This window comes from Pinus tabuliformis, chromosome 4_1, assembly GCF_031772625.1.
Source record: "Pinus tabuliformis cultivar Carrire ecotype Pingquan chromosome 4_1, CPIR1, whole genome shotgun sequence".
Classification (NCBI taxonomy): Eukaryota; Viridiplantae; Streptophyta; class Pinopsida; order Pinales; family Pinaceae; genus Pinus; species Pinus tabuliformis.
In genome coordinates, this window is record NC_142303.1 from 891,955,602 (window position 1) to 891,968,938 (window position 13,337).

The following is a 13,337-nucleotide window of genomic DNA, read 5'->3' on the forward strand; positions in this document are numbered from 1 at the left end:
TAAGAGCTGGCATAGCTACCAGGACTTGGTTAATGGAAGAGAGAAACTGCCAGATTGGGAACGACTTTGGTTAGATTTGATGCAGGAGGAGATAAGAAGAAGCACCAGAGATGGTTCTTCATCCATGGAGGATGAAGAAAACTGTGCCTTAGTGAGTAAGGCGAAGAAGGGGAAGGAGAAGGTTTCTCATTCCGAATCCAGTTCTTCCCATGGTGGGAAGAAGTTTGACAAATCAAAAGTGCGATGCTTTCGTTGTCATGAGGTGGGCCATTTTGCTACAAATTGTCCACAGAGGAAATCCAAGAAGGGATCCGGGGAAGGATCAGAAGGTGAGGCACTTTCTTCAAATTTCAAGTTGGATTTCACACTCTTCGCATGCATGGTTTCATCCATGGTGGGAAGCGGTTGGTTTCTTGATAGTGGAGCTTCTTTCCACATGACCGGCGATAAGAGTTTGTTCAGTACTTTGGAGGAGAAAGATCTCCAGATACTCATAGCGATGGGTAATGATGAAAAGTATAGTGTCTCAGGTATAGGCACGGTTATTTTTCAGAGGGAGCATGAAGCTCGGCTTACCTTGATCAATGTCAAGTATGCACCAGGACTGAAGAGAAACTTGGTGTCGATCGCGATGCTGGAAGATAGAGGCTATTATGTAGTCTTCAGTAAGGGAAAGGTTTTCCTTAGACACATCATCACTAGACAGGTGAAGCAGATCGGTTCACGGGTCAAGAACCTGTATGCTCTTGAGGTTCAAGATGCATGCAAAGCCTTGAGTAGCAAAGCAACTGATGGAGACTTGGTGGTTAAGAGGGAGAGTATATTACCTCTCAACAAGCAGCGCCAGAAGAAGTCTCAGACGATTGTGGAGGAGCCACGATTGGTGCAACAGCTTCAGGAGGTTGTGGAGTAGCCACAACAGGGAAAGCTGAGTGGATATCAAGTAGAGACACCTATTCCTGCAGAGACCTCTAGTAGGGGGAAACTTCGAGCCCAGGTGGGCAGAGGGATCACATGCAGCCATACCTCCAGGTAGGAGGTGGGGCGATGTGGAGTGATCGTCCCATGGAGACTGATATGGGGGCAAGGATCCTTGAGGTACCCAACCTCTTTGATTCAACTTTGCTACGGGAGCCCCGATGAGGAGTGGCAGAACTGACTGATTGGGTAGACACAGATGCGGATGGAGCGACAAAGAGAGCTACAGTGCAGGAGTCCCAAGACAGCGCAGAGCTAGCAGGTTGCAACAATGTGAGAGGCACAAGAGTTTTGCACCAGTGCAGGTTGGCACAGAGAGGTGTGCAACGGTGCAAGATGCATGGAGATGTTGTAGTAGCACAGAGGTCAAAGAGGGAGCACTTGTCAGTAGCAAGTAGAGCTTCAGCATCAGAGTATGTTTCTAGCCCAATAGAGAGGTCAGTTGGGAGTTTTCTTTGTTTTGAGAGTTGCTGGAGCAACCAAACTTGGTAGGAGTGTTGCATGCAAAACATTCCAAAGGTACAGGATCGGGTTCGAGTTGAAGCCTTTCTTGTTGAGAGGGAGTGTTGAAAATAGCAAAAAGAAATGCTAAAAAGAGAAGTGCTAAAACTAGCACTGCTATAAATAGTAGTTTGGGTACCAATGCTAGATTGAGCAACAGGGAATGAAAAATGGAAGTGCTAAAAATAGCATTCTATTTTTAGCAGTTAAGGATGGATTCCTATTTTTAGTCAGTCCTTGGACTAAAATAGGAAGTAAAATTTGAATTTGAACTTAACAGCTATTTGAAAATAAATTAATTAATTCACCATGAGTTAATCAGTTGTGAAAAATCAAACATGAAGTCTATGTGAGGACATGCAACAGTTTATCTATTAATTGAGGAATTTATCCATCAGTTAAATAGATAAGGATGAGTTCTAATTTGAGTAGTAATTAGTTGGCTCAGTTAACTGAGTCAAGTCCAGTTATATTTGTTTTAAACAATTTGTTTAAATTAAGTAAGTTCAGTTAGTTAATGCATGCTTGCATATAACTGTTGCACCTCAGATAACTGAAGATTCTATCATGAATAACTCATGCATGTCAGTTTAGACAGAGACCCAGTTGAGATCAGAGAAGGGACAGTGTACTATCAGTTGGATGAATATTTTTCCTATAAAGGAAGCTCATCCATTATGAGGATTTATCTCCTTCAGGATTGCGTAGTTGGATCAGAGGTTAGTGAGTTTGTGAAGAGGCCAATTCACACAAGTGGCTACACTGGACCCCAATCAGAATTGCACAAAAAAATAGGAGGCTTGGAGGGCAGACCAGAGGTTAGATAGAGGCCTTTGACTATCTATGAGTAGCAGAGGTATTGCAGAGAGAGTAGGATAGCTTTTGAGGTGATTCTTTTTGTAATATTGGCTATATTTCCACTTGTATGATAATACAAAGTTGGGGTTTTAGGTTGAGGCTTTCCCCGGGTTATATCTTCTATGTTATGTGTGATTACTTCTCATTCTCAGTTATATCTGTTCTTGGTTGATACTGCTCATATGTGATTAAGCTTCCGCAAAGTTTATGGTAGAAGTAGATCTTGTATTGTGTTTTAGTATATTGCATAATCTGTTGATCTACAGTGGGAATTTCTACAACATGTGGTCAAGTGTACAGTGATGTAGTGGTTGTTGTCATGCATGAGGTCATGGTATGCGTTGTTGATAAGGTCATGCATTGATCCGGATCTTGGGGGGAGGCCCCAAAGATCTAAAAGATTGAAATGGATCTTGTGGGGGAGGCCCACAAGGTATGAAGAATTGCAATGCTAGAAAGAAAATGACAGAACACACAGTAAATATAACCACAAAGAAACTTTTTTTTAAAACCGATAATAACTATAAAGGCTACATTATGGTGGACCATCTGTCATTTTACAAAATGTGACTTGTTACTTATAGTATTTTTCAGTTACAATACCACAGGTCAATTCCATGGGTGAATGAATACCATGGGTGGATGTCACAATACCATGGGTCAATTCCATAGGTGAAAGAATACCATGGGTGGATGTCACTTACAATACCATGGGTGGATAAATACCATGATTGAATGCCACTTACAATACCATGGGTAAATTCCATGGGTGGATGAATACCATGGGTTGATGCAATTTTCCATTCAGAACATTCCTCCCTCCTTAAGAAGCAATGGTCCCCATTGTGTGAAATTCCCTCCTGCGAAGCCTTTGTTGAATATGAAGAGCCACTGAAGAGAAGGGTTTTATGTGGTTAACCCATAACCATGATGAACGAAGATCCGAGGATAGAGATACTTTGTAATTCTTGTGACCAACTGTGATACTGACAGTGTGTGGCCTAGCAAATGGACTTCGATGAAGTGTGAGTTTGTGGATGACCCATAACCATGATGAACGAAGATCCGAGGATAGAGATACCCTGTAATGCTTGTGACCAACTGTGATATTGACAGTGTGCGGCCTAGCAAATGGACTTCGATGAAGTGTGGGTTTGTGGATGACCCATAACCATGACAAATGAAGATCCAAGGATAGAGATACCCTGTAATGCTTGTGACCAACTGTGATACTAACAGTGTGCGGCCTAGCAAATGGACTTCGATGACAAGGATTTTGTGCAGTTGACCCATAACCATGATGTTGGTTGTTGATGAAGTAGCAGGTGCCTACATAGCCTGGGGTGGGAGGGCATGTCTCCAAATAACCCAAGACGAATGCTGTTATGCTGAAATGGATGAATGTGAAGCAAGTGCCTACTAAAGTAGTGTGGGAGGGCACGTCTCCAACGGGAACTTGCTCCGAATGTTGCTCCAAAATTTAAATGGACATAACTTGGTCAATATAACTCAGAATATTTATTATAACCTAGTTTTGGAAGCAGAAGGACCATTTTACATCTTCCCATGTGTTGGAAATCCTTATCTGGACACCCTAGAATCTCCGATTCGCGCTGCAATTTTTCCGCTGTCACAAAATTTCTGAAAAAAATAGTTGATTTTAAATCTACAATATCTCCCACATCCAAACTCCGATTCGACCCATTTTTTCTTTTAAATTAGATGATTTTTCAAGAGGAGCTCATATCTACAATCCTTTTTCTAAAATTCTGCACAAAAACTTCAAAAAATGATAGGAGAGTCACCGTCCACCAGTTGTCGTCAGAAAAAAAATTCTACAACATAGCTGATTTTAAATCAGCGATATCTCCCTCATCCAGACTCCGATTCGGCCGATTTTTTTTTTTTGAATTTTGGTATTTTTCGCAAGGAATCTAGATATTTTATTTGCTTTTGTAAATATTGTACCAAATATTTCAGATCTGATCTATAAACTCACCGCCCAAAAAAAACATCCCGCAAAAAAATGAAAAAAAGAAAATTCTTCTTGCTTGGCCCAAGAAAGTGCTCTGTGGAGGTCGTAGCACGTGCCCGAAGTTGGTTGAATATTGCTGCAAAAATTTGAAACTGAAATATGCGTGAAACCCTCATTCCCATGGAATCATAACCTGCTCTGATACCACTGATCCGAATCTTGGGGGGATGCCCCCAAGATCTAAAAGATTGAAATGGATCTTGTGGGGGAGGCCCAAAAGGTCTGAAGAATTGCAAAATGACAGAACACGCAGTCAATAAAACAACAAATAAACTTGTTATTAAAACCGATAATAACTATAAAGGCTACCTTGTGGCGGACCATCTGTCCTTTTACAAAATGTGACTTGTTACTTATAGTATTTTTCAGTTACAATACCACAGGTCAATTCCATGGGTGAATGAATACCATGGGTGGATGTCACAATACCATAGGTCAATTCCATGGGTGAATGAATACCATGGGTGGATGTGACAATACCATGGGCTAATTCCATGGGTGAATGAATACCATAGGTGGATATCACAATACCATGGGTCAATTCCATGGGTGAATGAATACCATGGGTGGATGTCACAATACCATGGGAAAATACCATGGGTGGATGTCACTTACAATACCATGGGTGGATAAATACCATGAGTGAATGCCACTTACAATACCATGGGTGAATTCCATGGGTGGATGAATACCATGGGTTGATGCCATTTTCCATTCAGATCATGCATTGATGACTGGACCCTAGCTAGAATGATGGTTGCATGGTTATATGCTTATGTGTTATGTTTCTATATGATTTCATGATTATGTTATACATGTATCACACTGGTTTTTGATCTTGCAGATAAGGTATCCTCCCTAATCTATACTAAGGTATATTGGTTTATTATGATTTGCTTTAGCTGACATGATATACCTTGCAGGAAGAAATATCAAATGGCTAGCAAGATGGTAGACTGCAAAGACTCTCCCTATGAATCAGGTGAACAGTATGGCGTTGGGAATTATCCTGATTTGGTAGACACACTGAGAAGATTAAAGGAAGAAATAAGGAGTTGTAAGGCAGATAATGATAGAATCATACGGGCATAGGAGAAACTAGCATAGGTAAATGCAGTGATACTTCAGAGTTTGTTAGATTTGTAGCGATAGGGACCACTTCAGATCAGCCATGAGTAGGAGGAAAAAAATAATGGGGCATATGGTACTAGGTCGCATGGTGGTAATAGGTCAGATAGCGATGACACAACCAGAGATGGCATATTATTGGACACTCCTTATAGGAGAAGGGATAGAGACAGGTACCATTCCAGTTCTGGTTCCGACAAGCATGATGATTGATATCATTATCATCCGTACAAGAGGAGTGATAGGGGATACTTTCCAAATGAGTTTAAGAAAGAAAATCCACCAACATTTGATGGAGAGATGAAGAAATCATAGGATGCGAAGGCATGGTTTCTTAGTATGAATAATTTCTTCAGGTTGCGTGACTATTCAGAGAACATGAAAGCCAGAGTAGCTACATTTAGTCTCAAAGGTAAAACCAAAAAATGTTGGGAAGATGTGAAGAATGTTAGAGGTATACAGGATGAGGTCTTGACTTGGAATGAGTTTGAGCTTCGAAAGGAAGTACCTATCAGAGAGATACTTTGATGACAGGAAAAAAGAATTCTATGAACTAAAGATGGGATCTATGACAGATGATGAGTACACTAGAAAGTTCTTGGAGCTATTGAGGTATGTGTCTTACCTCAAGGAGGAGGAGCCCAAGATTCAGAGATTCACTAGTGGGTTACCGATGGCATTCAAAGATAGGATTTAGTTCGATGAGCCTAGATCATTGGAGGAGGCCATCCGAAAGCTAAAACATTGCTATGAAAAATTGAAACGCAGATATGAGACTAAGCCAGACTAGAAATCTAATGCAAAGAACAAAGGAAAATGGGACAAGAAGGAAGTAAGACCATAGGATTTAGGTAATAAGGACAATGTTGCACCCCCTAAGAGGTTCAATGCATCTGACAGAGAACAAGGACATCGATATGAGGAGCAGAACAAGGATTTAGGCTGGAAGCTTATAAAGTGTCAGACTTGTGGCCAAGATCATCATAGGAAATATTGTTCGTAGAATCAGGGTGGTAGGCCTCATATATATAGTGCAAAAGACACACAAACTGTTGGGGATGTTGGTCAGAGCATTCTTTGTATTTATGTAGCATTCAATAACAAACAGGCAGACCATTAGGCATCTATCATGGAGATGGACAGTAAGATTTGTGATCAATTTATTTCTATTTTTATTGACCGTGGATCTAATTATAGCTATGTTAGTCCTGACTTGGTGGATAAGTGTGGTTTGAGTAAAGAATTACATGCAGAATCTTGGTTAGTGCAGTTGGCTACAGGTACAAAGAAGTGAGTTCATCATTGGGTAAGAGCTTGTGCATTTGATTTGAATGGTATGCCTACCGAAACACATTTGAATGTATTACTGTTGGGATCATACAATATGTTGTTGGGCATGGATTGGTTGTACCTTCATAGAACCAAGTTAGATTGCCATGAAAAGACCATTTAGTTCTTGTATGACAATGGAGAACCAAGAGTCTTACAGGCTAAGAAGAAAGCCACATTAGTTAGGATGGTAACAACTATGCAAGAAAATTGCATTCACATGAAAGGGTATATGTTATTTGTAGAGCATATTTCTAGTGACAAGGGTAAGGAAGTTGAGGATGTAGATGTTTTGAGAAGGTACCCAGTTTTATAGCAGTTCAAGGATGTATTTTCTGAGGAAATTTCAGAGTTGCCACCTCACAGGGAGGTAGATTTTTCTATTGAGTTGGTGTTAAGGGCAGCTCCAACATAAAAAACACTTTACAGGATGAGCACATTTGAGTTGGTAGAGTTGAAGCTACAGTTGAAGTAAATGTTGGACAAGGGATACATTAGGCCAAGTGTATCACCATGGGGCGCACCAGTATTGTTTGTGAAGAAGAAAGATGGTACTCTCAGATTATGCATTGACTACAAGAAGTTGAATAAAGTGACCATCAAGACCAGGTATCCATTATCGAGGATTGATGAATTGTTCGATCAGTTGAAGGGAGCAGCAGTGTTCTCGAAGATTGATCCGATCCAGATATCATCAAGTACGCATCAAAAAAGAGGACATTTACAAGAAAATATTCCGGACCAGGTATGGGCATTATGATTTTGTTGTAGTTCCATTCAGCTTTAATAATGGTCCAGCTACATTTATGTTCTTGATGAATACTGTGTTGCGTCTGTATTTGGATAAGTTTTTTATTGTGTTCATTGATGACATATTGGTATATTCTAAAAATGAGGAAGAGCATGTCGAGTATTTAGCAGCAGTGTTAAGGTTGCTGAGAGAGCATCAATTCTATGCTAATCTCAACAAGTGTAGTTTCTTTCAGACTTAGGTACACTAATTGAGGCATGTTATCTCCAAGGAGGGCATTACGTTAGATCTAGAAAAGATAAGGGTCATCATGGAGTGGGTAGCTTCCATGAATGTAGATGAGGTGAGATCTTTCATGGGGTTGGCAGGCTATTATAGTAGGTTCATCAGGAACTTATCACATTTTTCTTATCTTATCACATCATTGCAGAGGAAAGGTAAGAAGTTCAAATGGATAGAGGAGTGTGAGGCTAGTTTTGAGTAGCTTAAGAAGTTGTTGACATATGCAACAGTGTTAAATATTGTAGATCCAGACAAAGAGTTTGTAGTATGCGCAAATTCTTGGAAGAAAGGACTTGGCAGAGTCCTTATGTAGGATGGACAAGTGGTATGCTATGATTCGCGAAAACTAAATGAGCACGAGCAGAACTACTCCACACATTATCTTGAGTTGGCAGTGATTATACATGCCTTGAAGATGTGGAGACACTATCTTCTTGGAAAGAAGTTTACATTGATGTGTGATCATAGTGGTTTACGGTATCTATTTGACCAAGAGAAATTGAATGGTAGGTAGGCTCAGTGGTTGGCCACGAATAGTGCGTTTGAATTTCAGATCAAGTACATCAAAGGCAAAGAGAAAAGAGTGGTAGATGCTCTTAGTAGGCGGATACAAGTAAATCACTTAGCAACTATGACCTCTTATGGGACAAACTTACAAGATAGGATCTTGCAGGCAGGTCAACAAGATGTCAGATATATGGAGATTATGCACAAGTTACATCAGAGTATTGGTACATATACAGGGGGTAGTACAAGTGATAGTACATGTACAGTTACAGGTGATAGTATAGGTACAGGTAAAGATACAGCTATAGGTGCACATGATGTGGACTATTTGTTGGAAATAATACTGAGAGGGGGGGGGGTGAATCAGTATTATCAGATCAGAAAAAAACTTCCCAATTTCATACTCAGAAACATATACGCTACTTCAATTAAGTGAACCCGCGTGTACACGCTACTGTGTCTAATGAAACTCGCGTATATCCAGAGATCTTATAATTCAGTTATCTTAATCTTCAGTAAATGCATCAGAACATTATTAATCATATTAACAGTAAACAGGTGAAGAATAACAGAACAGAACATCACACAAGAGCCACACACATGAACACCATGATATAAGGTGGAAACCCAATGTGGGTGAAAACCACCTGCTGCAATTCATCTCTTTCTTCTTTAATAAGAAACTTCTTTTACAATGTACTGGTGTAGTCCTTTACCAGTACGCAGGCTACAACCTGCAGAGGGCTACAACCCTCTCTCGTTTTCCAACTACTTCTGGAAGGGAGCTACAACCCCCTCAGCTCTTGTACTAGCCAATCCATTTACTAGTACGCAGGTGCTGAACCTACAACCTTCTTTCTTTCAGGGACCACGTTTCATCAATTTTCAGACTGGATCCAAGAGTACACAACAAACATTACTGCAATACAATCATCAACTTATACTTGCATCATAATTCATTAAACAACCCAATACTGAATCACTGAAACCCTGTCATCAAGATCACAGAACCCAAACCAGAGCCCAGAACTCTGCAACAACCACCAGAATCAGCAGCAACATGAAATATCAAATCTTATTATGCATACGCAACTTTACTGTACCAAAACCGCGTGTATACGCGCTTTCACCAAAGGCAACCCGCGTGCAGATCTAGAAATAATTACTTATACCTTCGCTGTCAGATCCGACCCTTGCCAAGCGTCCCGAACAGATAACCAGCAATACCAGATCTTCTCACTTCATCAGACACCCAATGCTTGCTCCTTTGCCTAATGATCTTCTCCTTATATAGCCTTAGGTACTTCACAATACCACGGTCCAAAACCATAGTAACACAATACCATCAACCTCAAAACGAGGGATCGACACGCCCGTCGAGACACCATGGTCCGAAACCATAGGCACAACTTCCAAGGACTAACCACCACGGACTAAAGGTACTTTTCCACATACACGCTCTTTTACTGAAGCCAACCTGCGTGTACACGTGACTTGATATATAGAGAAACTACGTATACGCGACTTGGTATATAGTGAACCTGCTTGTATACGCGACTTGGGCTTAACGAACCTGCGTGTATGAACTTTCTTGGCATGCTGTACTAAGATCTGTCCTCTGATTAAGTTGCCATCACCTGTACCAACCTCTGAGCACCTGTACCAACCTCTGAGTGAGTTTCCATCAAGGACAACACTTGAATCATAATGCCAACAATCTCCCCCTTTGGACTTGATGGCAACCACCACACCAAGTCACTCTCCCCCTTTGACATCAAGGGCAAAGGGCGGACCAAGATATTTTCTTCTTTGGTATACCTTCTGCTGTCCATACTACTGTCCATACTCTCCCTGAGTACATGCTGAAGTTTCTGATTTGGCTCCCCCTTTGTTTATGCCAAAGTGTACCAATCTATCCACGCTCCCCCTGAGCAGATGCAGGTTCTAAGACCAGCCATTCAGATCTGTACCATAAGCATCATCCTGCAATACTATTCCTTTGATCAAACAACAAGATGTATCATTTAGTTTCATCAGCCACTTCTAACCATAATGCCAACAATGAATTATTTGAAGTATATGCTCCCCCTGAGTGTGAGCCAACCATGACTGAACCATTTCCTGAGTCTGTTCTGCTCCCCTGAGCCTGAGCCAACCATGACTGAACCTGGGTCTGTTCTGTTGCCCTTTCTTCATATACGCGACTTTGCAGCCTGTAACTCGCATATATACGCGACTTGTCTTCATTATATCAGCGTATGTAAGATGGAATACTGAATTTCATCACTTTCAGATTCCCTTGTGTCTGTTATGTCAGCTGTCTGAATTATGCCACACCTTTCTGTCTCTGTCTTCTTCAGTTCCTGGAACTGTGATGATGTATGGTCCTCTTGTTTTGAATTTTGAAATCTGCTCCTGCATTCCCTTGCTTTATGCCCATAGTTGTTGCATGTATAACACCTTACATTTTTCATGTTCCTTCTATCACAATCAATTGCTTTGTGTCCATATGCATTGCAGGCAAAGCAATATCCTCTGAAATACCTGGGATGCGATGATCTTTTTTGAACCATTCTACTTCTACATTTGGCTGCAACATGTCCAAGATTATGACATACATAACATTCAACATTATTCAGTGGAGGAAATAATCGTCTATCACGTCCATAGTTAGGAGTAAAGGATATTCCTTGAGGAATTTCTTTCCTTGGTTGTTCCTTGTTGAGCATTTCAGATTTCTCATTAGAGTTTCTTGCCTCACCTTGTGAACTAGATTCACCTTCAACATATTCATGAAAACCAAGACCAGTCTTGATAGCAGGAGACCTTTGACTATTAAGAATATCATCCAAGACTTTAGTACTATCTTGAAATCGTAAAAGCTTATCCTTTTCTTCTATTTTACCTTTCAAGATATTTACCTCAACTTGATGTTGTTCTTCCTTTTTCAGATATTGATTCCTTAGGTCTTCTTCAGCTTTTCTTCCTTCTTCCACTTGTCGCTTTAGTTTGGTCACTTCATGTTCTTGATCTTCAAGATCTTCTCTGTTCTGTTCTCTTGATTTTTTAAGATCTTCTTTTAGAGAGAGGATCTTTGATTCAAGTCTCTGAATAGTTGTACTCTGATCCTTTACTATATCCTGCAATTGCTCCCTTACCCTGATTTCTGTCTCCAATTGTTCTTTTAATTTGGAAACTTCTTCAGTTTCTGCATTCTTCTCTTCATGTGCCATGAGACTTTTAATATCTTCGCTATTATTGGATGAAGAATTCTTCTTCTTATGTGCCATGAGACTTCTAATATCTTCACTATCATTGAATGAACTTTTAATATGGGTATAATAGCTTCTACCATCTTCTTCAGATATCTTTCCTTTGTTATGAGGACATCTAGCAGCATAGTGACCAACTCTACCACATAGAAAACATTTGAAAGGTAGCTTATCTTTGAACCGTCCAGTTCCCCGTTCAAGATTCTTGACAAAATTTACCTCATCTTCTTCCTCTGACACTTCGAATGCGGACTCTGGTGGTACCTCTTGTCGCATTTCAAAAGCAGTTAAGATCCCGTGAAGCTGTGACATGGTGATTTTCTGCACATTCTCCTTTTCTTCTATGGCAGATACTTTAGAATCAAATTTAGTAGACAGAGATCTCAAAACCTTTTCAACTAAGACAACTTCCTCAAATTCTTCACCCAGATCCCTCATACAATTCACAATCTCATCCATACGCAGGAAATAATTAGCTATGCTTTCATTACTACGCATCTTAAGAGTTTCATACCAGATTCTGAGAGTTTGAAGCTTTGCTCTTTTTACCTGATCATCTCCTTCGTAGCTTGTAACGATTTTGTCCCATATTTCCTTAGCTGATTTGAAATGCATGATCTTCATAAATTCTGATTGAGTCAAACTACTCAATAGGACAGTAACAGCTTTGGCATTGAGCTCATATTGCTTTTTCTCTACTGGATCTGTAGGAGTTGTTGATGGGAATTTGTATCCTCCTTCTACGATTCCCCAAACTTCTGCTCCAAGTGATTGTAGATATGTAGTGGTTCTTATCTTCCAGTGAGTAAAATTGTTCCCGTCAAAGACTGGTGGCCTGATGTGTGCCTCTCTTTCTGGATTAGCCATTCTGATGGATCTTTTCCTTCAAGCGATCAAGCTTCCTCTGAAGGACCTGCTTTGATACCAATTGTTGGAAATAATACTGAGAGGGGGGGGGGGGGTGAATCAGTATTATCAGATCAGAAAAAAACTTTCCAATTTCATACTCAGAAACATATACGCTACTTCAATTAAGTGAACCCGCGTGTACACGCTACTGTGTCTAATGAAACTCGCGTATATCTAGAGATCTTATAATTCAGTTAGCTTAATCTTCAGTAAATGCATCAGAACATTATTAAGCATATTAACAGTAAACAGGTGCAGAATAACAGAACAGAACATCACACAAGAGCCACACACATGAACACCATGATATAAGGTGGAAACCCAATGTGGGTGAAAACCACCTGCTGCAATTCGTCTCTTTCTTCTTTAATAAGAAACTTCTTTTACAATGTACTGGTGCAGTTCTTTACCAGTACGCAGGCTACAACCTGCAGAGGGCTACAACCCTCTCTCGTTTTCCAACTACTTCTGGAAGGGAGCTACAACCCCCTCAGCTCTTGTACTAGCCGATCCATTTACTAGTACGTAGGTGCTGACCCTACAACCTTCTTTCTTTCAGGGACCACGTTTCATCAATTTTCAGACTGGATCCAAGAGTACACAACAAACATTACTGCAATACAATCATCAACTTATACTTGCATCATAATTCATTAAACAACCCAATACTGAATCACTGAAACCCTGTCATCAAGATCACAGAACCCAAACCAGAGCCCAGAACTCTGCAACAACCACCAGAATCAGCAGCAACATGAAATATCAAATCTTATTATGCATACGCAAC